Source organism: Mobula hypostoma, chromosome 23 (genome assembly GCF_963921235.1).
Source record: "Mobula hypostoma chromosome 23, sMobHyp1.1, whole genome shotgun sequence".
Lineage (NCBI taxonomy): Eukaryota > Metazoa > Chordata > Chondrichthyes > Myliobatiformes > Myliobatidae > Mobula > Mobula hypostoma.
The window spans coordinates 49,220,085-49,246,786 of record NC_086119.1 but is presented as its reverse complement, the minus strand read 5'-3'; the positions used below and the strand labels follow the sequence as shown (position 1 = coordinate 49,246,786).

Here is a 26,702-nt window from a genome sequence, read left to right as displayed (position 1 = left end):
TAGGTGAGTCTTCAAATGGTTCAATTTAATATCAGAGAATGTATATAGCATACAACCTGAAATTTTTACTCTTCTCAGAGATATCCATGAAACAAGAAACCACAAAGATCATGGGCACTGACAGAATCCCAGCTACGCTGAAAAGAAAAGACATACGAAAGGAGAATAAGCTGTTTTTAAGAAGATTACCCAGCCTCTGTTCTAACCTTGTAATCACATTATTTATCTGGCTGGTCCATTAGCATTTCTGGTTAATAGTGACCCCAGGACCCCAGGTCCACTGGTGGTGGAACTCAGCAATGGTAATGCTAAAGGAACCAAGAGCAGGTAGTTAGACTTACTTCTGTTGGAGGTGGTCATTGCCTGGCTCTTTAATAGTGCAAATGTTATCTATTTATGCCTCAATGTTGTCTAGATATTGCTGCAAGCCACTATGTGTTGCTTTGTTTGCCCAGGAGATGCAAATGGAATGAACATTGTGCAATCTTCAGAGAACATCCGCTCTTACAACTTTAGAACTGGTGATATAGAAATGTTGTGTATTTTTTCACCTGTAGATGGCAAGCCAAGTGGTGTGTGTTTCATCTTACCCAGTCTCAAAACTCAGGTTGAGTGAATGGTGTTTGTCAACAAAAGCCTGTGGGTTATAGATTGTCGCTTTTTGAATGGAGTTGAATGCTGTGAACTTGTAGTGACATGAAGCGGATGGAAATCATTGAATTAAAGAAATTCGGTGAAAGATCTATTGAAATAATGTGATTGAACTGTGGTGATTCATCTCTACAATCTATATAATATTTCTTTCTGACAGGTGTGACTAACTACTCAAACCCTTTTTCTTTAATCTCTGTTAAACAGTTTTACTGGGAGACTTTGGGACCATACTTGATCAACTGCTGCATTAATATCAAGATCAGCAGCTTGCTTTACACCTCAGGTAGTCAGCTCTTGTTTTATTTGATGCTGTGCCTCTGAAGAAGATTGAGAGTTCAAGCCTAGATTTCCGTGGACATGGGTACTAAATCTAAGCCAATGCTCCAGGATAGTACTAAGGTAGTGCTGCAAAGGTATAAGTGTAGTTCTTCAAATGATCTATAAACTAAGGCCCAGCTTCTTAGATGTGAAAAATTGCACAGAGCAGTTTGAAGAGAAGAAAAGTTACTGGTCTTCACCAACAACCTTCAACATACACAGCTAAGTGGATAATTGGATGGTTACCGTAAGGAGGTGGGGCTGAGGCTGTTGGTAAAAGTGCAATTTTGTTGATAGCTCAGCCTGATGGCACCTTGGTCAGTAAGGGACTGTTGAGGTTACCTTATTCTTTCTTACTTCTTCACTTTCTCTGGCCCCTTCTGTATATTCCTGCTCTGTGGTTGTTTGCATAAAGCTGATGGCAATGACAGAGGTTGTGACAGATGTCCATCACAAATCCTGAGGGACCCAATTGACCTTTGTAGGAGCCTTCCACAGTTCTGTTACACCTGTTATGTTGTAGTTAATGTGCAAGCACGGTTGTACCTATTTTTCTTATGGTGCATGAGTTGCACAAAAAGTCGAGGCTCATCATTGGCAATTGGCTCTTGTTGCCCTGTACCTGTACATTGGGAACTGAAATACAAATCGTGTAGGCTTTACAAATGCAGGCATCATGACTGCTGGTGGAATTCATTTGCAGGATGTATTGTCTTTACTCAGTGAAAAAATGATATTGACTGTATATTGAGTGAACTGAAGCCCTTTTGGTTGTAGGACATCTTTACACTGACAATTCATCCCACGCTGAAACATCTTAGAAGCCCATGCAGTTGCAGCTATATCTTCACTCTGGCTGGTGGTCTAGATCAACTGAGAGGAGAATGTCCTTGGCTGCTTCGATTAGAGAGCATAGGTTATCTCTCTTTTTCACAGTAGCCATGTGTTGCAAATATCTCCAGTTCCAGCTTGGAAGAAGCATCAAGTTTTTGCCTGAGGTGATACTGAGAGCAACAGGCAAAGGGATTCTTTCACAGCATCGAGGTTATAGTTGCAGCTGGAGGATGTAGAATATTTCATTAAGGTCATCATTAGTTAACATTCACACACACACACACACGAGGAAATCTGCAGATGCTGGAATTTCAAGCAACACACATAAAAGTTGCTGTTGAACACAGCAGGCCAGGCAGCATCCCTAGGAAGAGGTACAGTCGACGTTTCGGGCCGAGACCCTTTGTCAGGACTAACTGAAAGAAGAGTTAGTAAGAGATTTGAAAGTGGGAGGAGGAGAGGGAGATCCAAAATGATAAGAGAAGACAAGGGGGGAGGGATGGAGCCAAGAGCTGGACAGTTGATTAGCAAAAGGGATATGAAAGGATCATGGGACAGAAGGCCTTGGGAGAAAGAAAAGGAGGAGGGGGGAAGCCTAGAGGTTGGGCAAGGGGTATAGTGAGAGGGGCAGAGGGAGGAAAAGGAGAGAGAAAAAGAATGTGTGTATATAAATAAATAAATAATGGATGGGGTACGAGGGGGAGGTGGGGCATTAGCAGAAGTTTGAGAAGTCAATGTTTATACCATCAGGTTGGAGGCTACCCAGACGGAATATAAGGTGGTGTTCCTCCAACCTGAGTGTGGCACACACACTCTCAAATCCCACTTTCACCTCCACTTTCAAATCTCTTACCAGCTCTTCTTTCAGTTTTTCCTGACGAAGGGTCTCTGCCCAAAACGTCGACTGTACCTCTTCCTATTAGTAAACATTGACACTTTTCACTGTTGCAGGCTGGACAACAGGATGGAAAATTATTTCCAGAAGATTGTTGGGTCCATTTGACCTTCTACTGAGAACCATTCTCCTCTTCCAGCAGCTTCTAGTTTGTATTTCTCGTGCTTATCGTCCAATTATACTAATTTCTCTCAAGGGCGCATCTACTGAAATGCCAAGACAGTAAACAAAGTTTTTGAGTGAGGATAGATCTCCTCGGCACCTGTTACCACTTCACAGTTTGCAGAGTTTTGTAATTTTACCTGACTCCAAAAGCAGCAGTCCCATGCAGAATTGAAACTAGAGCCATAAGATGATACATTTATTAGAGTGACATCTGAGACTTCCATTCTGAAACTAACAGCCAATGTTCCATAGATATTTGGAATCGATATTTGTCTTTAGTTGTAAATGCTAAATGGTTACAATTGTACTTATAGCTACTTGGCCTCCCTTCATAATATTTGGTTCCTTTGACTTCTGTGAAGGTATCAAGGAAAATAATCTAGCAGCCAAAATTAAACCTTATGTTTAGTGCTTACAACAAAGATGAAGTTCTACTGCTCAGGCACATTTAGCAAGAAGTGGAAGAATTGGCAGGGTACTACACTTGTTGAATTTCAGCTAAATGTTCACGCATTGGACATACATATTTTGCTGTTGGAATTACCTCTGTTTTGAATAAATAACTACCCGATTTGATATGAAATAAATATTGTTAAAATGTTGGCTAAGTGTTGTTATGATTGTGAATGGAGCAAAGGAGCTGAAACAGTGAGTCACAATCCAATTCAAAGGTAAAATAACTTCATGCGCCTAGAAATTAGAATTCCCTCATTAGTGCATTAAGTATGTACCCCATGCAGTGCAAAGTAGCATGAGGAGGTTTGCATAATTAATGCACTCAGACAGTTAATAGAATGTAGAACAGTACACACCAGGAACAGGTCCTTCACCCCTCAATATTGTACCGAGCCAGTTAAATCAGTAATCAAATGGCTACTAAGCTAATCTCTTCTGCCTAAACAATGTCCATATCCTTTCATTTTCCTCTCAATCATATGCCTGTCTAAATATCTATTAAAATTCCCTAATGTTTCTGCCTCTAACCACCACACCATGCAGTGCATTCTGGGAACCCATCACTCTGTGTATAAAAAAAAACGGCCCCTCACATCTCCTTTGAAATTACACCCTCTCTCTCTACATTCTCTCTGGTTTTAGACATTTGAACACTGGGAAATAGATACTGCCCATCTATTCTATCTATGCCTCTCATAATCTTATAAACCTTTAAAAGATCTCCCCTCAGTCTCCACTACTCCAAAGAAAACAACCCAAGTATGTCCAGCTGCTCATAACACATGCCTTCTAATCCAGGCAGCATCCTGGTAAACCTCTTCTGCACTCTCTCCAAAGCCTCGACATCCTTTCCATAGTGGGGCAACCAGACTTATGCAATACTCCAGATGCGGCCTAACTACTGTTTTATAAAGCTGCAACATAACTTCCTGGCTTTTGAACTGCTACATACCTCAAAGAGAGCTGTGGTTTTTTTGTGAGAATGATGTAATGGTCTTTTGGAGGTCACCTAATGTAATTTTCCCGCCGATGTGAGGTCACGTGATGACATGTGCACCACGGGTATATAAGGGAAGACCCCAGATGATGCAGTTAGTTTTTAGTTTTTAGATTTCCAGCTAGAATGTACTGTGTCTCCGTTTCTGTTGCGTATTTGTTTTTACGACATAGTTTCATTTGTTACGGTTGTTACGTTCTGTAAGGTACAATAGTGCTGGATTGGCAATTTTTGTTAGATGTGTTGATGTACCTTACTCTAGCAGTAGTACGGGAGAGTGAAGACTTTATCGAAGTACAGGACCCGAAGGATTGAGAGGAGTCGGTATCGATCGGCAGTTTAACAAAGGATCGACCTTATTGAGTCTTCGTTGAAGGAGTAGCGACCTGCATCGAAGATAACTCTTGCCAAAAGTGCTATGAAGTTCATGCAAAGGTTTTCTCTCTCTAAAAGAAATTTAAGGTCAGTTGTTTTAAACTGTTTATTTCCTGCATCGTGAATCCTTTGGACAGAACCAGCAGGAAAGTCGCGTCTATGAAGAAATCCTTCTCCAGAGAAGTCTCTCCCAATTGAACATATAAATCTGTTGGACTTATGAATTTACCATTTTAAGAACTAGATCTGACTTTACCACTTTAAGAACTGTTTTTGCATTTAACGCTTTAAGAACCAGTGCCGAGTGACGATTTGTTGAACGGCTGCATAGCGGTTAACTTCCGGTTAAGGTTTTTGTTTGTTTTTTTTTATCGTTTATCCGTGCTTAATAAATGTTTGGTTGTTTTTATACAAACTGTCTCGATTGATATTCATTGTTGCCGGTTACGTAACAGAAGTCAGTGTCTCAACTCATAAACGCAAGCATGTCATATGCCTTCTTAACCACCCTATCAACCTGTGTAGCCTCTTTCAAGGAGTTAGGAATTAGACACCAAGATCCTTCTGCTCATCATACATAACACTACCAATCTTTTTATCATTTGAAAACTTACTTACCCATGCATCTACTTTTTCATTCAGGTCATTTATATACATAACCAACAGCAGAGGTCTGAGTCCAGATGCTGGCAGAACACCTCTAAACACAGACATCCAGGTAGAATAATCCCTTCAACCACTACCCTCTGTCTTCTGAATCCAAATGGCCAATTCACCACAAATCCCATTCATCTTAATCTTCTGGATGAGCCTCCCATGACAGTCCTTGTCAGACACCTTACTGAAACCCATGTAGACAACATTGACAGCTCTACCTTCATCACCTAGTCAAAAAGCTCAATCAATTTAGTAATATACGGCTTACCCCGCATAAAGCCATGGTGTCTCTCCCTGTGGTTTTCCAGATGCTCATAAATCCTATCCCTAAGAATTCTCTGTAGTAACTTCCCTGTGACTGAGGCTCATAGGTCTGTAGTTTCCAGGATTATCCGGAGTTCCCTTCTTGAACAATGGAACAACATTAGCCACTCACCAGTCCTTTGGGATCTCACCTGTGACTAGAGAGGACACAAAGATATTGGTCAAGGCCCCAGCAATCTCATCAGTGCCTCTTTCAATAACCTGGGGCATATCCCATGAGGCTTGGGGACTTATCCACCTTCATGCTCACCACTACCTTCTGCTTTACTTTGCAGTCCTTATCTATATCCATATATTTAAACTGAAGGAATTGTGGTCACTGTACCCTAACCGTTCACCTACTGAAAGTGGATATCCTGGCCAGACTCATTACCAAACGCCAGGTTTAGGACAGCCCTTCCTCTTGTTGCACTACCTACATTTTGGTTTGAGACACCCTCTTGGATGTACCTAACAAATTTTGCCCCATCTAAACCACTTGCACTCAGAAGGTCTCAGTTTATATTAGGGAAAGTTGAAGTCCCCCATGACAACAATCCTATTGTCTTTACACCTTTCCTTAATCTGCCCGCATATCTGTTCTTCAATGTCCCTGTACTGGGAGGGAGGGGGTCATTGGTACAATCTCATCGGTGTGATTGAACCTTTTCCATGTTTGATGTCTATCCATATAACAGTATGTATCTATGGATAGAACTCAAATATGCTTTTTTCTTGCCACTCTGCTCTATATCTCTTTACTTTCCCTCCAAATTTGTTTCTGTGTTTGTATAGTTTCCGTAGTTTTACCAATTGTCTCTTCATTTTAAACAGACATGTCAGTCCTTCATTATTTCAGGATATTCTCTCTTCAATCAATTTTGCTACTCCCTCTCCTTTCTTCCCTTCTGACTTTTTCTGAATAGGATATACTCTCTGGTACTGCCACGTTCTGCTTGTTTAATATTGCTATTCGCTCTCCTTTCTTTCTTTCCTGGCCCTTTCTGAATGCCATATAATCTGCAATATTTAGGACCTATCCCTCTCCTTTTAAAATCACAGTATTTAATCCTATGTTGGTTAGATAGGCAACCTGTCTTTTTGTAAATCTTAGGCAACATTATACCCTCTTCTAGTCTGACTTATCTCAAACCCTGCAGTGGCTTACAAAATTCTAATCCTCAACTTTTTAGAACATGGAACAGCCCATGATGTTTTGCTGACCTTTTAACTTGATCTAAAATCTATCTAATCCTTTCCTCCCCCATATCCCTCCATTTTTCTTTCATCCTTGTGCTTATCTAAGTGTCTCTTAAATGTCTCTAATATACAGTATCTACCTCTTCCATCACTCATAGTAGGATGTTACACATACCTACCACTCTTTATGTAAAAAAAATTATCTCTGATATCCCCCCTATTCTTTCCTCCAATCAGCTTAAAATTATGCCCCCTTGCTTTAGCCGTTTCCTTCCTGGGAAAAAGTCTCTGGGTGTCTACTCTATCTATGCCTCTCTATAATCTTGTACACTTCTATCGAGTCACCCCTCGTCCTACTTCAACCTGTCCTCATAAGACATACTCTCTAATCCAAGCAGCATTCTAGTAAACCTTGTCTGCATCTCTCTAAAGCTTCCGCATATAATGAAGTGACCAGAGCTGAACACAATACTCCAAGTGTGGTCTAACCAGAGTTTTATCATGCTGCAACATTACCTATTGACTCTTGAATTTCATTACCTGACTTAAGGCCAGCATTCTATATGCTTTCTTAAGCACCCTGTGTAACTACTTTGAGGGATTTATGAATGTGTATTCCAAGATCCCTCTGTTCCTCTCCACTGCCTAGAATGATGCTATTAACCCTGTATTCTGCCTTCACGTTCGATCTTCCAAAGTGTATCATTTCACACTTATCTGGATTGAACTCCATCTGCCAATTCTCAGCCTAGCTCTATATCCCATCAATGCGTCACTGTAACCTACAACAATCTTCTACACTATCCATAACACCACCAAGCTTCCTATCATCTGCAAACTTACTAACCTGCCTCTGCATTTCCTCATCCTAGCTATTTATAAGAATCATAATGAGCAGGTGTCCTCGAACAGATCCCTGCAGAACAGCACTGGTCACTGAATTACAGGTATCATAGGCTACAGCCACTACCACTCTTTGCCATCTCTGAGCAATTCTGAAACCATGCAGCCAAATTACCTTGGATCCCACACCTCATGACTTTTTCAACGAGCCTACCATGTGGAAGCTTGTCAAACACCTTACTAAAATTCGTATATACCACATTCACTGCTCTACTTTCAATTCATTTTGACACTTCCTCAAGATTTTCAATCAGGCTCATGAGGCACGACCTGCCCCTCACAAACCCATGAACAACATCCATAATCAGGCTTCAAAGGCATCCGTTAGTCTTGCGAGACCATGGATCTGCACCTGGAAAGTCTTCACTTTCCAGGGCGCAGGCCTGGGCAAGGTTGTACAGAAGACCAGCAGTTGCCCATGCTGCAAGTCTCCCCTCTCCACGACGCCAATGTTGTCCAAGGGAAGGGCATTAGGACCCATACAGCTTGGCACCAGTGTTGTCACAGAGTAATATGTGATTAAGTGCCTTGCTCAAGGGCACAACACAGGACACAACACCTTCAGGTCGCTAGTCCAATGCCTTAACCACTTGGCCACGTGCCCACATAATCAGGCTATGCTCCAAACATTCATACATCCTGTCTCTAAGAATTCAGTAGTTTACCCACCACTGATGTAAAATTCATTGGTCCATAATTCATAGGATTATCCTTCTAACCTCCCTTGAACAAAGGAATATTTGCCACCCTTCAATGACCCTTCAGGTAGTCCAGTAGGTACTGCTCCTGTGACCACTGAGGATGCAAAGCTCACCACCAAAGCTTCAGAAACCTTTTCTCTCACATCCCATTAGTAACCTGGTGTATATCCTGGCCAGCTCTGGGAATTTATCTATCCTGAAGTTTTTCAAAAGTTGATGAATCCTTACATTCATCAAGGTCCCTCTTTTTAGTGAACACAGAAGCAAAGTATTCATTAAGGACCTAACCTAACTCTTTCCTAACACCTTCCTAACCCTACCTTTCCAACTCCAGGCAATATTTCCTCTTTTATTCTTGATCAGTCCTCCCCTCACTCTAATTATCCTTCTGTTCTTTATGTAGATGTAAAATGCCTTGGGGTTTTGCTTAATCCAATTTGCCAAAGTCTTCTCATATCCCCATATAGCTTTCCTAGGTCTATTTTTAATTTCCTTCCTGGCTACCTTGTAACTCTCTAGAGCTGTGTCTGATTTTGCTTCCTAACTCTTAAGTATTCTTCTTTCTTCCTCTTGACCAGATGTTCCACATCTCTTGTCAACAATGGTTCCTTCATCCTACCATCCTTTCCCTGCCTCTATGAGACGAACCTGTCCAGAGCCCCATGCAACCCAAAACAGCCTCTACATTTCCATTGTGCATTTTCTTGAGTACATCTTTTCCCAGTTTATGCTCTGAAGTTCCTGCCTATCAATGATAATAAACCTGATTCCGATTGACAATAAATTGGCAAGTAGTTGAGAAGAATGTGGGAGAAAAGATTTCGGGGAAAATTGGTGTGGTGGGGGGATAGTTGCTCTGTGATCCAACATTTACTTGCTAGGGTTGAATGACCCTAGCAAGTAAATGTTGTAAGATATTTTCTTTGTTGTAAGAAACTATGGAGATATGAACAGAAACTAAATGTGTGTGTTTTATTTGTCACAACACTGCAGAAGGGATGTGATTGCCTTGAGACAGTGCAGATGAGATTCTCAAGGATGTTGTCCAGAATGGAGCAATCCAGCTATGGGGAAGGATAGGATGGACTGCATTTGTTTTTCCTGTATTGGAGAAGATTGACTAAAGTATATAAAATCTGAAGCATACGCCCTTAGTGGGTGCTTGAGGCAGAAATATTTAGGAGGCAGTTAAATGTGTACTTGAAATACTATGGTATTGAAAGCTATTGGCTGAGAGCTGAGAGCGGAAAATGGAACGTATGAATGGGTACTAGATGGCATCCACATTGAATGACTCTCTGCCTCTATGATATCTCAGTATGGGTCGTCCTTGCATGACTTCACACTAACAGAACGTGGGACTATCAATCCAAAAGCAATGTTTCCTGTGGAGCATCATGGAAGAATCTGAAGCTCTGGTTTTGAACGTTCATTGACGTTCCTAGCACAACGTGTCCTGCACAGTACAGTGCAATACTGGATTGGGAACCTTATCAGGTAGGCTCCTTCCTCATGCTACAGGATTCAATAGTTACAACTGCACTTACTAATACCCTTGCCACACCTTCCTCTCCATCTTTCACCAGTGCTTTATGATCTGCAAAGGCTTAGGTACTGGCCGCCCAGTCTTGCACCCCCATGACCCTGTGATTGACCAAAAGCTCCAATGGAGATCTGTCATTGGCCAAAAGCTCTAATGGAGATCTCTGTCATCAATTGAACCACCTTCCACAAATCCGTCTAACCCATCTTCAGTGAAATCCCTTACCACTATCCCAATGATCACAACAGGGATGTCCAAAACCAGTGTCCATTACAGAACAGGACCATCGTGTCTCTCCCTGACTTTCACAATACACATCAAACATCTAGCCAGATTCAAAGAAAATATTTCTCCTGGAACGTTTTTGTATCTTTTTAAAATCCTGTACCTTGCAAACTGTTTTCCTCACTGTTGCCTGATGTGGTCCACTTTCCTGTTCTTACAGCTGATTTCAGAAGGTTAAACTAAATAACACCAACCAGGTTCCAATACTACAGTACTACAATACTCATGAAAGAGGCAGTTTGATCGAAGTGTTGCTATATAACCCAAACACCTAGCAAATAATAAGAACTAAAATAGAGACTGACCCACTAAACTAAAATATTGAAGCTTGTTGTTATGTTTTCATCTTACCAAAAGGCCAGCATTTCACAAATTATTATCCACTGCAATTTGATCTGAATATTGTTAAGTAAATTTGTTTTAAAAGGTCATAACATTTTAAAATCTGTTGAAGTTGATTATTAGGCAATCTACAGCTTGAAGTACCCATGATTTACTCCAGAATACATAAGATTCAACCTTCTTTTTTGCTCTAAAACGGGATGAGTATAAATATTATGCTAGGAATTAGTCATTAGAAACAGAGATGCATGATGGAACTCTTCATAGTTGTATTAATAATGAAAAGACGAATCCCATTCAAAATGGTTCAGTGTGTTAACATGAAGTTCTATTTTGTGATACAGCCTTGTCATATCTTCATATAGTGCAAGTCAAGTATTTGAGTGGTACAATATGTTAATGCTAATTTTAAAACAATCTGTACAATGTAAAAATAAATATCTGAATTGTTCAGCACACCAAATTTCATTATACTGCAGTGTGCAAATATTGTTATTTTAATAATAGTGCAAAAGAAAGGAGATTATATAAAACATATTAACTGGGAAGGAGCGTTCTTTTGAGAATGGTACTGCCTGAAACATTATCTAATTTCTGATAACATGATTGAAACCCCAGACAACCAATGCAAATTCAACGTATTACAACCTCTAACCATCCTTTTTTATTATATTTCCACAGAATGAATCACTATTGCAGTTTTCCTTGAGCAGTGAAGCTATGATTTCTTTTGATTTCAGATTTTCTTTCTCAAAATCAGGATTATTTTAATGGGTTTCATGTGTAGTTAAGGCATCTCCTTCTTGGTCACCCATCACTCATTCAGTCATCAAGGGTCATCATCTCAACTTTAGTCCCAGGCTTCATCTGACCTAACCTCCTTAACTATAATCATTGAAATCTTTCACAAGTTTCAATATTGAAATACACAGAGGAAGTTGCTCATTAAGCATTCATTCCACAGAGCATAATAACAGCCTATCACATGCCCTCAGTCAGTATTCTGAAGGTAAATTCTATATACCTGCTCGCTTATTGCAACAGATCAAACTGAATTCCACAACACTAATCTGTAACCACATTTCCATGAAAATCTTATCCATTCTCAGTCGCTGACTATATACTCTTTAGGATCCTAGGATTGCAAATAATTACTACTTTCGATTCTAGATCTGATGAATAATTATATCAAACCATTAATTGTAACTTCTCTATTATTTTGTAATTGTAATAACTTAGCACTCAATGTAAGCAAAACCATGAACTCTCCTGATAATCTATCAAAAACAAAAGCTGTGTAGCTGTCCTGGCATTTTGTTCATGTAATGTTGTATCCCTCTTCGCATTATCTAATCTATTTAAGTATTAACAATCCAAAACAACATAAATCTTCCAATAGATTTTTTTATATGCAAAAATTCCTTTTAGCCGAACAAATGAACTGGCATTGTAATAATTGTAATCAGCAATAAAGTTTAATATCCAAATCCAGCTACTTGGTATCTTGTACCAAAAGAACAAACTGTTTCTTAGGACTAGATCAAAATTCTGACAACTAGAACTGATTAATCACAATTTACTTTATTTCTAATCCAGCCACTGATGAATCAATACTCATAACATTTATTACCTGACAACAGAACTAATTAACCTGTCTCATTGATTGTATTTAAATTATTAGTGCAGAAATACAACTCCAAGTAGAATTCTTCAAAGTCACAACACATACACTAATATTTCCATAATCTGTCATTTAGTATTTATGTGGAGTTTGGGATCATGGGAAAAGTTACTTGTGGAATTTAGCACCAGATTTACAAAGCACACAGGGCCTGTCTGGACCTTCTGTGGAGCTTGAGACTGTGGGACAGTTAATTGTGAAGTTTAGTGCCAGATTTAAAATGCAAGCAGAATCTGTTGAGACTTCATGCAGAGATTGACATCTTTCACATGATTATACAATTAGCAATGGTCAATAAAAAGAAGTTAGGTTTAAATGGAGCGGCCATTGTGTGAGTGGGACTAAGGTAGAGTGGGGGATGGAGACTGGCTCTGGAAGCTTTGGTGAGGAGAGGCAGAGGCAAGGCTGAAGTTTCTGTCAAGTTTCCAGTTCTTTCCTTATTAGTGCCTAGCTAGAGTAGTGAGAATGGATCTCAGGTTGGTGATGTGCTTCTTGTACAAGATGTGGGACATCTGAGAGACCTCCAGTCTCCCTGATTGTTACCTCTACAGGAAGTGTATCTGGGTGCCGTTCCTTACAGATCATGCTAGGGAACTGCAGATAGAACTGGATGCCCTTTGATTCATTCGAGATAATGAGGAGGTGATTGATAGGAGCTTCACAGAACTGTCACTCACTGAATGTCTTTTTTTTTAAATTTTTTGTACCATTGTCTGTAAACTTTAGAGACTGTTACATGAAATTCTGTTACGTAGAGACTGTACGCCCTCCTAATGGTAGTATGTGAAGAGGGCATGTCCTAGAGAATGAGTCCTTAATGATGGACGCTGTCTTCTTTGGGCACCGCCTTTTCAAGATGTCTTCAATGGTGACCTTTGATGATGCTGGCTGAGTCTACAAGCCTCTGCAGCTTTTGTCAGTCTCACATTGGAATCACCATACCAGGCAGTGATGCAACCAGTCAGAAGCTGTCTATGTACATAGAAATTTGCTAGAGTCTTTGGTGACATGCCATATCTCTTCAAACACTCTTTGTGATTATATCAATATGTTGAATAATCAATCTACCACCAGCATATCTTTGGGTTATGGGAGGAAACTGGAAAACAAGGGAGAAAATCCTTGTGGTTACAGGGAGGATGGGCTAACTCCATATTGACGACACCAGAAGCAGGCTTTACACTTATGAGTGTGTGGCTACGCCCAACTCAAATCTAAGTTTGCTGGTGGCACCACTGCCGTTAGCTAAATGAAAGATGGTGATAAATCAGGGAGATTGAAAATCTGGTTGAGTGGTGCTACAACAAAAATTTATTACTCCATGTCAGCAAGACTAAGAAGCTGATTACTGACTTCAAGAGGAGGAAAGTAGAGATCCAGTCCTCAATGGGAGATCAGAGGTGGACGGGGTCAGCAACTTTAAATTCTTCGGTGTTATAATTTCAGAGGTCCTATCCTGGGCCCAGCACTTAAGTGCAATTATGACGAAAGCACGGCAGTGCCTCTCCTTCCCTAGGAATTTGCAAAGGTTCAGCATGACATCTAAAACTTTGCAAACTTCTATACATGTGTGGTGGAGAGTATATTGACTGGCTGCATCACAGACTGGTATGGAAACACCAGTGGCCTTGAATGGAAACTCCTACAAAAAGTATTAGATATGGCCCAGACCGTCAGGGCTACAGGCCTCCCCACTATCGAGCACATCTACACAGAGCATTGTCGCAGGAAGGCAGCATCCATCATCAGGGACCTCCCCACCCAGGTCATACTGGCTTCTTGCTGCTGCAATCAGAAAAAAGGTGCAGGAGCCATGGGACTTTCACCACCAAGTTCAGGAACAGTTATTACCCCTCAACCATTGCATCAGTGGGAATAGTTTCACTCCACTGAACTGTTCCCACAACCAATGGTCTCCCTTTCAATAAATCTTCATCTCATATTCTTGATATTTATTGTTGTTTATTTATTATTATTATCATTGTTGTTTTCTTTTGTATTTGCACAGCTTGTTGTCTTTAGCTCTCTGGTTATCCCTGTTGGGTTCAGTCTTTCATTGATTCGATCATGGTTATTGGATATACTGAGTATGCCCGCAAGAAAATGAATCTCAGGGTTGTGTATGCTGAAATATATGTACTTTACTTTAAACTTTGAACCTGTGTTCCTGGAGCTGTGAGGGGAAAGCTCTACTATCTATGTCACTATACCACTTAGAAGTGTAGCTAATAGATAGGTCTGGCAATCATTTAAATCAGCACACTGCATAAAATTTCTGTGCTGCCTGGAACTAACTTATTGTAATTGCAAAGCAGAATTTCCATGGGCCTTTTGGGTGATTTTTTAAATTTAAATTTCTTAGACTTTGCCTTCAAATGCCATGGCTCAGGGTGCTTGTTAGAGACACTCAGAAGTGGTCTGGTGCACTGTTGTGAATACTTATTGTTAATACCTGGTTGGAACTGCTATTCTGAAGGACATTATTCTGGTTCTCCCTGTGGGGACATGATCCAGTTTTGGAGCATTCAAAAATCAATTAGTTGCTTGATTGCCCGAAGGAAACTCTGTAGATTGACAACTATGCGTCTTCAGCTCTTGGCATGAGTCCAGCGTATTCAGGCCAATATAAAAATAACTACTTCTCTTTATCTTTTCTTTTGTCAATTTGTTTCCAATATTGCAAGGTTCAGCATTCTTTTATTGGTGAGGTCATGATTTGTTTGACATGGATGATATCAGCGTCATCATCCCAAAAGACAGGAAGGCACAGTTTTGTGTTTGAAAAGAACATGTAAAAAAGTAAAGTGGATATGTTTTCATAATGATTCTCATATACGTTACTTTCCCAGGAGAGATGCTTCAGTCAGGATCATGGTGTCAATCAGAACTAAGGTGGATATTCTCAAAGATTGAGTTAACTAATTTGATGAGCCTTCTGCTTATGAAGTTTTGCCACCAACAACGATGGCAGCTGTTGTATTTCTTTGCTGAATTTGAATTATTCAGGAGGTATGTCAGAAGAAATGTTTTCCTTTTGTACTGTTAAAAAATTCAGTGCCTCTATTTTTCTCCAAGTTGTATTGTGCTATATATAGCATTCACAAGCATGATGTCAATTTTCACCCCTCAGAGGAAGGTGTCGGGCTTGAGCCAGCTTCAGGAAACATACTCATGCAGGAGTGGATCTCAGTGAAATCCTAATGGGCATAATGAGCTTATAGAGAATAAAAGAGGATCTGCTGAAAGGTGCAGATTGAGAGGTCACATACAGAATACTTGGCCTCATTAAGGTGAAATCTAAGAGCTTCTCTAAGTATCTGTGGCAATGAATGTGGAGTGTGAAGGGAACAGCGGTTGTAAGCATTGCTTGTTTGAGAAGTCAAGAAGGTTACGTAGACACCTTCATTCCAGAAAATACTTAACTTAATTTTTAAAGACTTATGTTCACGCTATCTATTTCAAGATCAGATTTCAAAGTTGGATCCTGGACCCAAAATAGAAAAAACTCAAAATAAAAAAAATAAATTGAGTTCTTGTTGAAATTATTGTTAATAGATTGTTGTCTTTATAACAAAATATCTGGATGTTTTGTGGATACTGAGAACTCCAACCTGGCTTCATAACAACACAAATCTGTCCTGGCTTCTTAATTACACAACTCCATCCAGGCTTCATAACTACAATTATCTGTAGGGAGTGTTGTCTCAGAAAGGCAGCATCCATTATTAAGGACCTCCAGCATCCAGGGCATGCCCTTTTCTCACTGTTACCATCAGGTAGGAGGTACAGAAGCCTGAAGGCACACACTCAGCAATTCAGGAACAGCTTCTTCCCCTCTGCCATCCAATTCCTAAATGGACATTGAACTCTACCTCACTTTTTAAATCTATTTTTTCTTTTTTTTTTGCACGACTTTTAATCTATTCAATACACGTATATGGCAATGTATTTATTTATTTTTCTTCTTCTTCTTCTTCTGTATTGCATTGAACTGCTGCTGCTAAGTTTACAAATTTCATGACACATGCCGGTGATAAAAAAACTGATTCTGATTCTAATTAGAACTCCTGAAATATATCATCATGCACTTCTTGGCATTAAATTCCATTTCCTATTGTTCTGCCCAATTTATAGCTAGTTAATATCATTATGTAACTTGAGGCTCTCCAAACTGTCAGCAAAATCACCAGTTTTTGTGTCATCTTCAAACCTACTCATCATTTCTCCTTTGTTCATATCCACATACATGATGGTCAGTGAGGATCTCAGCACTGATCTCTATGATGTATCTCTGGTCACTGGCTTTCAGTCACAATCACGGTAGCAACCTTCTATCACCACCCTCTGTATTCTATAACGAAGCCTATTGTGGAACCAGTTTTCCGATTTGTATCGCATGGCCTCCAATTTTTTTGGACTAGTCTTTCAAGTGGGAACTTGCCAAAACCCATATTACATTGAACTTCACGTGTCAATAATTAGTGTCCATGTCTAATTTCTTGGAGTCCTCCTTGGTTTTTTGAACATGAGTAATGTTTAGAAATTTTATTTTTTAATCTATTTTCCAGCGATGATCCCAGAAATAACACTAAGGGAATATCACTTACCATCTTCCACAGTGAATAGCTACCCTTTTCTCCCAATCTCTACTTTCCATCATCTGGCAAGATGGCACCAGTGACCATTACAAAACTAATGGATACTCTACTTCTTCTGAAAAGGGATTGAGTGCAGCCTGTAATTTCCCTTTTTAAGAATGTATATTTGGGCTGACTGAATGATCTGGTGCTTTTGCGATCCCTTGGGGGATTTGGTGTGGAGTGCAGCTATGGCCATCGCTAGGGGTATATATTGCATCGATGAATATTGGTGGAATATGAACCTGTGTTTGGCACCATTACTTCATGCTAGTTAAAGCATCGAGCAAGATTAAAATGGACGAGGGCGAGAACGGAAAACGAATGGATGTTCAATGCCATCTACCTGCGTTTGACCAGTTTCCCTCTTGCTGCTGCCGGTGGAAAGTGCAGGAATCTTGGGTCGCACGCTGCAGGTTCGATCACCTCAGTGGCTCCTGACTGCGGGCTCACTTTCTGCTGTGGTCTGATGTTCAATGGCCTCAGCTCTGAGCCCACTTTACTATTTGTACAATTTGACTGAGGCACTTACCACAGAACTGGATCTGTGGGTGTGTTCTGCAACCATCGATACAGTGCTGAACCAACCTTACTCGCCTCAGCTGCTCCTGTTTGTAGACTCACTTTTGGGGACTCCACAGTTTAACGTTTAACGTTTGTGTGTGATTTGTTCATGTTTTGCTGTTTGCATGATTAGTTCTTGTTTTTGCACGTCTGATGGTCTTATTATGTAAGGGTTTTCAAGAAGACGAATCTCAAGATTGCATACTGTATATATATTTTGAATATAAACAAATTTTTAACTTTGAACACATTCAGTAATCCTCTCAGCTACTGGTCCCCAGTTCTATATTTCCCTGACCCTATCTTTTATTCTATTATGGGGTGCTTTACCAAAGGGCTTTCAAGAATCAAAGTAAATTGTATCTACTGCATTACCATTGTGTTCTTCCTCTGACACCTCTTCAAAAACAGTATGTTGGTTAAGCAAAACTTTCCCTTTTGAAATCCTTACTAACTAATCATCAGTACACCATTTGTCTAGACTGCCATTTTCTTCTTTAGTTGGGATTCCATAGTTTTTCATCACTAATAAAATAACATTGATTGGTCTGCATCCATGGATTCATTCTGTTCCCTATTTAAATATGTTAATATATTTAAATATACACTCCATGTATCAAAAGGTATTAGCTACAACTTGTGCAGAGATGATGTTCTGCCAAGTTTCCCACTTTTTTCCACATCAATTTTCTTTTCAACTACAGCAGCTTAAATCTGAAAAATTGAAGAATTCAATAACTTCATTCCTCTAAGGATTAGTTTTGCCAATGTGCAAGGCTTAAATACTTTCGTGGTATTTTGTTGGTCAGGATTAGATTGCAGTGTTTATGTTGGTTAGAACTTGTACTTCTGCAAGTTAACTGCCTTAAGTCCAAGGCTTTTGGAATTCAAGAAACCTTTTGCTTTTGTTAATCCCTGACCTAGATATGGGATTTCACTTCCTCAGAAAATAAAATCACGTTTGACTAATTGGCTGCATTTGAAACCTCCCTGCTGAATGATAAATGTCATTGTTTTGTCACAGTGTCTGCTGTCACCCAGTTTTGATTTGTCTCTTTCATCCTAATAGTTTCTATGCTAATTTAATTTCAATCCAGCCTTTCTTTTGTTCATTGATTTGAGGCTTTTGGGAACCAGTTCCAAAGAGTACCTCTTAAGTAAACCACTTACTCCTGGAAGCAGCTCCCTCAGTCTCTCCTACTGACCTTCCCCAATTATGATTCTGACCCCAACTTCCAGCAATTGATCACGACCCTGACCCTGTCCACCTTATACCCAGCCTCAAGGTCTTGAATTACCTCTCCAGTACTGTGACTGATGCACTGCCCATCTGTCGTGACCCTCTGGATCATCCAAATCCTGTTTCCCATTCCCCACATTCCAACAAACTGGACCAGCTGTCATCATGTTGAATTGTGTTAGGATCTGAGCCTTAACACAGAAGAATATTGCAGCAGAGGCGTCTCACAAAGCAATATTGGTTGCTTCACCACACAAAGCACAGGATTTATGAGCCTTTAAATCGGTTCTAGACTTACATTCCAGATAACAATCACCTACTAAACAAAAGATGTTTCTCCTCAAATCATCTCTGTATTTTTGCCAATAACATTACACCTGTGTACATACCTCCTTAATAAAACCCTTCATAATTTTGAACATACCTTGCAAGTTTACCTTCAATGTTTCGTGCTTTTGAAAGAATACCCCAGCTTCTTTCCTTTTCCCTTAATATTCACATGTTTTTTTAAATAGCTCAAATCAATCACTTGTGCTCCCTCATCAGGGCTGATACCCCTCTTTGTGGTACTCTAAACTGGACATAATTTTCAAGTGGCAGCTTAAACAGTAATACAGCTGTTTATCATAATTCTCATTCATAGCTAGTATCTGCCTCTGTTTATAAAGGCAAGGACCCAAATTTTATTTACATAAAACATTCAATTAACATATCAATTGACACATTCCCAGAGCAATGTTTTTCACTTGGGATCTAGTTGGAGTATAGAACTTTCTACTGTATGAACATTGAGAACAACTACATGTATACATGTATGGTATTAGTATTGGACCATAGCATATTGTAAGAAGCAGAATTGGGCCATTCTTCCCGTCAAGTGTGTGTCCACTCTTCAATCAAGGCTGATTTATTATCCCTCTCAATGCCGTTCTTCTGCCTTCTCCCCGTAACCTTTGATGCCATTACTAATCAAGAACTTATCAGCCTCCAATTTAAGTATACCCAATGACTTGATCCCCACAGTTGTCAATGGCAAAGAATTCCACAGATTCACCACCCTCTGGCTAAAGAAATTACTCATCACTGTTCTAAAGAGATGTCCGCGTATTCTAAAGCTGTGGCCTCTGGTCATTGACTCTCCTGTACAGGAAAAATACTCTCCACATCCACTCTATCTAGGCTTTTCAATATTTGATAGGTTTCAATAAGTTGACCCCCCGCCAACCAGTTCTAAATTCCAGTAAGTACAGGCCCAGACCTGCCAAGCACTCTTACGTATGTTAACACTTTCATTCCTGGGATCATTCTAATAAACCTCCTCTGGACTTTCTCCAATGCCAGCAAATACTTCCTTGGATATGGGGCCTAAAACTTTTCTCATTACTCCATATGTGACCTGACCAATCGCTTAGGAACCCTCAGTATTACATCCTTGCTTTTATATTCTAGTTCTTTTGAAATGAATGCTAACATCGCATTTGCCCATCTTTCTACCGACGCAACCTGAAAGTTGAGTCAACTGCTTACCTGTCACCTCCTGACTTTTTACTTCATCCCCTTCTCCCATCCATTCTCCTTCCTCTCACCTGGTTTCATCTATCACCTGACAGCTTGTACTCCTCTTCCTTATTCTGGCTTTCGTCCCCTTCTTTTGCTGTTGTGATGAAGGGTCTTAATCCAAAACACCGACTGTTCATTTTCTTCCTAGCTTGCTGAGTTCTACCAGCATTTTGTGTATGTTGCTCAGTATTTTCAGCATCTGCAAAAAGCTCTTTTGTCTAACACTTCCAAGTCTCCCTGCACCTCTGATTTCTGAATTCGCTCCCCATTTAGAAAATAGTCTGTGCCTTTATTTCTTCTACAAAAGTGCACAACCATACACTTCCCTCTACAGGATTCTATCTGCTAATTCTTTGCTCATTCTTCTAATTCCTTCTGCAGACTCCCTGCTTCCTTAATACTACCTGCCCCTCTGCTTATCTTTGTATCGTATGCAAATTGGCCACAAAGCCATAATTTCTGTCATCCAGATCATTAAGCATTAGGTGAAGCATTGTGCATAGAGGCCAAGTGGCACTAACTTGCATTTGTTTTGAATGTTGTGTTTTTTAATTTTAATCCTCTTCTTTCTTCTGGATTGGAGGGGCAAGTATATGAAAATTCTGTGAGCTATTTAGTGACTAAATGAAAGAATGGAGCTATCCAACTGTTTCTTGTATTGGCAACATCTTGTAAAGGTATTGTATATGGCAAAATGTATAATTCTATTTTTCTGTCACACATTCTTTTTCAGGAAGGCAGAAGGGTTTCATCCATTAATTAGAAATTAACATCAGTGTCGCTTGAGGTTTGTGCTACAGGAAGACCCACTTCTGACAGGTAGGTCATCATGAATATAAAAAATGAATTCTGCCTGGTACTACTTGCATGTTTCAAACTGAGCCACTGAATCCTGAGGCAGTGTCGTGTGGATATAGTGATTTATTTGTTGAAATGGTCACCCATTCTTATGCCTAACTTTAATCTCTGTAAAAAGGGCAGTAGTGAGCCTTATAGTTCGTATGATTATCTATTTATTCCAAAAACCATTTTCTTCAAAAATAGCTACTATGCTTCTAGCATCCTCTGTCCTACAGGCTCCAGCCATACGATCCTGATTAGAGTCAGCAACTCAACAAGGCTGTTCAATGTCATTTCCTGTATGCAAGTGTAAAGGAGATATAAATAATTGTTACTCCGGATCTGATGCAGCACAAAAAAATCAGCAGAAGATATAGAAAACAATAATAATAAAAATACAATAAATATAAATACATAAGATTGCTATATCGATTGTACATCAGTAAAGTGACGCTAGGCGGTATATAAGGTGACTGACGGGAAATAATAAAGTAATGGTGTAGTGAGTGGGTGAAGGTGTTGATCAGCCATACTGCCTGGAGAAAGTAACTGTTTTTGAGACTGGTGGTCCTGGCAGGGATGCTGTGTAGACTTCTCCCTGCTGGTAGTGAGACAAATAGTTAATGAAGAGGGAGAGTGGGATCCTTCATGATGCTACCGGCCATTTTCCAGCGCCTTTCTGTATATGCGTCTTTGGTGGTGGGTAGGCTGGTACCGGTGATGCATTGAATACCCATTGTAGTGTCTTCCTGTCTGGCACAGTGCAGTTTCCAAACAGAGCATTGATGCAGCTTGTCAGGATACTCTCTACTGTGCATCTGTAGAATGACGTGAGGATGGATGTGCAAAGTCTGGCTCTCTTCATCCCCTTCAAGTGGAGGCATTGAACATCCTCAGTTCCTCTGAGCCAACTTCTTGACGCTTGTCCACATCTTTTATACTTCTCTCGTTTTGTCAAAACTGCGTTCATTCTTTATTAACCCTACACCTTTTGATCACTGCATATACAATTTCCTCAATTTTAAATTAAAATATAAAATGCTGGGAATACTCTTCAGGTCAATCCACAGCTGTTGAAGAGAGCAGCAGACCAGGCAGCATCTCTAGGAAGAGGTACAGTCGACGTTTCAGGCCAAGACACTTCGTCAGGATTTCGTCAGAGTTAGTCCTGCCGAAGGGTCTTGGCCTGAAACGTTGACTGTACCTCTTCCTAGAGATGCTGCCTGGCCTGCTACGTTCACCAGCAACTTTGTGTGTTGCTTGAATTTCCAGCGTCTGCAGAATTCCTGTTGTTTGCTGTTGGAAAAGAGGAAGAGTTGATGTTTCAGGTCAGAGACTGATGAAGGACATTTCACTGAGTGCTTGGAATATATCCTGCTTTTATTTTCGATTATACAGTTCTAGTCACCTGGGTATAGGAAAGATGCCATTAAGCTGGAGAGCGTGCAGGAAAGATTCACAAGAATGTTACCAGGACTGGGAGACGTGTGGTACAAGGAGAGACTGGATAGGTTGGCATTTTTCTTGGAGTGAAGGAGGCTGAAGGGTTCATCTTACTGAAGTTTTAAAAAAATCATAAGTGGCATAGAGTAGGTGAATGCTCACAGCCTTTTTTCCCAGGATAGGTGAGTCTAAAACTAGAGGGCAGGGCTTAGTGGGTAGAGTGGAAAGATTTAAATGGGATTGGAGAGGCAACTTTTTGACACAGATTTTGATGGGAACGAGATGCCAGAGATTGTAGGAGAGGTGGGCACAGTTACAATTTTTAAAATATAGATAGACACGTATATGGGTAGTAAAGGTTTAGATCTGGACCAAATTTTGGGAAATAGGATGAGCTCAAGTGGGTAATTTGTTCAGCATGGATGAACTGAGCTGAAGGGTATGTTCTTGTTATCTATAACTCCATCATTCTGTTTCCAGTATCTACAATTTTTAAAATTTCTTCAATATTTTTTAAGTTCTTCATTACAGTAAGCCCCTTAATTTCCAAAGCACTGGCACTGCCTTGGTCAAAGATTTCATAGTGCACCAGAAATGGCACCATGTCCACACTAACCACCACAACTGCCTATACACAACTGTCTCTGTCACTTGGACCATTGCCTTATATGCCTTTGTGATTCAAGTGCTCACCTGTTTTAAATGTTTTGAGTCTTTGTTTCTACCACCTGCTCAGCAGTGCATCCAGATTTCAGGTACGCTCTGGATAAACAAGAGAAAATCTGCAGATGCTGGAAGTTCAAGCAACATACACAAAATGTTGTAGGAGCTCACCAGTCCTGATGAAGGGTCTTGGCCCAAAAGGTCGACTGTTTACTCTTTTCCATAGTTGCTGCCTGACCTGCTGAGTTCATCCAGCGTTTTGTGTGTGTTGCCCTCTATATAAAGAAGTTTTTCCTCTTATCCCCTCTAAACCTGTTCACTCTTATCCTAAACTTATCCCCTTTAGCTTTCAATGCCACTGATATGGGGAAGGGCTCTTTATCTATGCCCCTCAGCATTTTGCATACCTTTGTCAGTTCACCCTGGAACTCCTCTACTCCAGGGAAAGTAAACCCAGCTTATCCGGGCTGTTCAAGCAAATTTCTGTTGCACCCTTTTCAGTGCATCCACATCCTTCCTTTTGTGTGGGGAACCACGACTGTGCGTGCTCTAGGTGTAGCCCAACCAATGTTTTATAATGCGGTACTCGAAGCTTTCTGTTCTTATGTTTTATGTCCCAGCTAAGGAAGGCTGGTATCTAACATGTCTTCTTTACTGCCTTACTTACTTATGCTCTCTCCTTGGACTTGTGCACTGAAATCCCTCTGTTCCTAAAATATTTCCCAGGGCCTACTATTCATACTGTATGTCCTGCCCTTATTAGTCCTATTAAAGTGTGCCACCTCACACTTATCAGAGTTTAACTTTATCTGCCTTTACTTTGCCCTTCTTACCAAGGGATCAGTGTCACCCTCTGGCCAAAGACTAACCTCATTATCAACAACACAAACAATTTCTTTGTTATCTGCAAACTTACCAACCATATACACTATATTCATATCTAGTATGTTAATGCATTTAACATGTAATGCAGGAACTAGCACCATTTCATGCGTAACACCACTGGTCACAGGCTTCCAATAACAAAAACTACACAACACCATCACACTCCTAATACCAAGCCAATTTTGGATCCCATTTGCTAACTTACATTGGATCCCATGGGATCTAACCTTCAGGATGACATGGGACCTTGTCAAAGGCCATACTAAAGTGCAGGAAGACTATATAAGCCACACTTCACTCATTATGTCGTTCTTTTTCAGTCGTCTTCTTCTTCTTATCATGTCCACCGACAGTCTATACATGGCCCAGCCAGAACTGGACACATTTTTGCGCCTTGTTGTTGAATTCGGCAAGATCTGCAACAATACAGGGCTCCTCCAGCGATGGGCATTGCAGGAGATGTTGCATAGTTTGTGGCTTAGTTCCACATTCATAAGTTGTCGGGCTGGTTGTATATCCCTATTTGCTTAGTGACACCTTTGAATGACCTACACCAGTCCTAAGTCTGTTTTTTAAAATTTTTTATTTATTACTAACAAACGAATGAACAAAACAAAAAAAAAGCACATCCACAAAAACCACGACCATAGCAAAATCAAATTAAATATTGAGCAGCAAAAGAGAGAAAAATATAAAGGCAAAAGTAAACATACACAGCAGAGGTGCACCACACCAAAAAACCTCAGTCCTCACCCCGTAAGAAAGCCAATACCAGGCCCCATATCCTTTCAAAGATGTACCCTCTGTCCTCATTGCATAGTCTCAGTCTCTCCAAATGTAAAGTATTTGCCAGTTCTCTCAGCCACAGATCGAACGTAGGCACAGAATCCATTTTCCACATTTGCAGGATTAACTTCTTAGCCATCACCATTCCAAACAATACAGCCACTTTTTCATACATATTGGCTGAAGATAGGGAGCTTGTTGCTCCAAGGATGGCTATGAGCGGATCTGGTTCCCACCAGTCCTATGTCTGTTAAGGCACTTCCAGGTTGCCCAGTTGCAATTAGCTCCTGGGGGAAGGCTTTCATCAGGTGGAATTTCCATCGTTGGGGTTTGTTTGAGACGGGCGAACCGGTCTTTCCACAAGGCGACGCGGGCTTCACATGGAGTTGATTGTAATGGAACAACCCTGTTCATGAAGCTCTTCCTTGACTTTAGGCAGCTGGGTGTAGGTGTGTGACCATGTAGAGGGTGCCTCTCATCTAATGTTTGACGGAGTCGTTTTTTCTTGCTGGCTACCATTCTTCTTATATCAGGGGGAGCAATACCTGCCAGGATATATAGGCTTTTGGTGTTTGTTGGTTTTAAACAACTTGTGATAAGTCGGCAGCTTGCATTCAGAATGGCATCCATCTTCTCAACATGAGTAGATCTCTCCCATGCAGGGCAGGCGTATTCGGCAGTAGAATAGCAAAGAGCAAGTGCACTGGTTCACAATGTTTTCGAGCTTGCTCCCCATTTTGTGTTAGTGAGCTTACTCAGGATGTTGTTTCGTGCGCTCACTTTTGCCTTTGTCTTATTGATGTGGTTCTTGAAAGTGAGGCATCTGTCAAGGGTGACTCCTAAGTAGATCGGGTACTCGCAATGTGTCAGTGTTGCTCCACACCGGGTTATTTTAAGCTGTCGTTTGGCTTCACGGTTCCTGAGGTGGAATGCACAAACTTGCATCTTTGATGGGTTTGCGCGGAGGTGGTTTTCTTCATTGTAGGATGTTAGTCCCTCCAAGACCTCAGAAAGCGTTTTCTCCACGGTGTTCAAATCAGTGCTTTGGGCAGTGATGCATGAGTCATCAGCATATATAACACAGCGTATGACATCATCTATAGGTTTGTCATTTCTGTAGGTGTTGCACAGCAGCGGAGCAAGCACACTGCTTTTTCTGTTAAATTGATAAGATGCCAACAAAGTCATGCTGACTATCTTTGATTAGTTTTTGCCTTTTTAAGTGTAGATTCACCTTGTCTCTCAGAAATTTTCCCAATAACTTCCCTACTGCTGATGTTAATCTCAGTGGGCTGCAATTACCTGGTTACCTAGTTTATCCCGGATCTACTCCTTGAATAAAGTCCCCCTACCAGCTGCTCTCCAGTCATCTGGTGCCTCACCTAAATCAAAGAGAAATTTAAACATTTCTCTCAGGATTCAACAATTTCCTCTCTTGCTTCTGATAGTAGCTCGAGATACATCGTCAGGCTCTGAGGATTAAGCTGAGATCAAGACATCTATTACATCATCCTGTTTAATGATAACATATGCCTCTCCAGTTCTTCTCCTTAGTGAGTACAGATAAGAGCTATTAATTTTACTTTCTTTTTAAATCTTTTTATTGAGTAAGTATACAAAAAAGGTAAGCCATATAAACATTAATACAATGTTAAAGTATAATAAAATTCCAAAAGGTATCAATACCAAAAAAAATACTACAAACAATGTAATTTAAACATAAGAAACCAAGATAACATAATAATATACTAAATTTTATATATATCAATGGAAAA

At 40.3% G+C, this 26,702-nt stretch overlaps 1 long non-coding RNA gene across 2 annotated transcripts in view; it reads left to right on the top strand.

The window, feature by feature from the left end:
* The window catches only part of LOC134336734 (uncharacterized), a 445,998-nt gene that overhangs the window by 366,218 nt on the left and 53,078 nt on the right, over positions 1 to 26,702 (top strand). For both annotated transcript variants that reach the window (XR_010015870.1, XR_010015871.1), the window contains exon 6: positions 21,044 to 21,129. This is a non-coding gene — a long non-coding RNA (uncharacterized LOC134336734). The remainder of the gene's footprint in view (positions 1 to 21,043; positions 21,130 to 26,702) is intronic.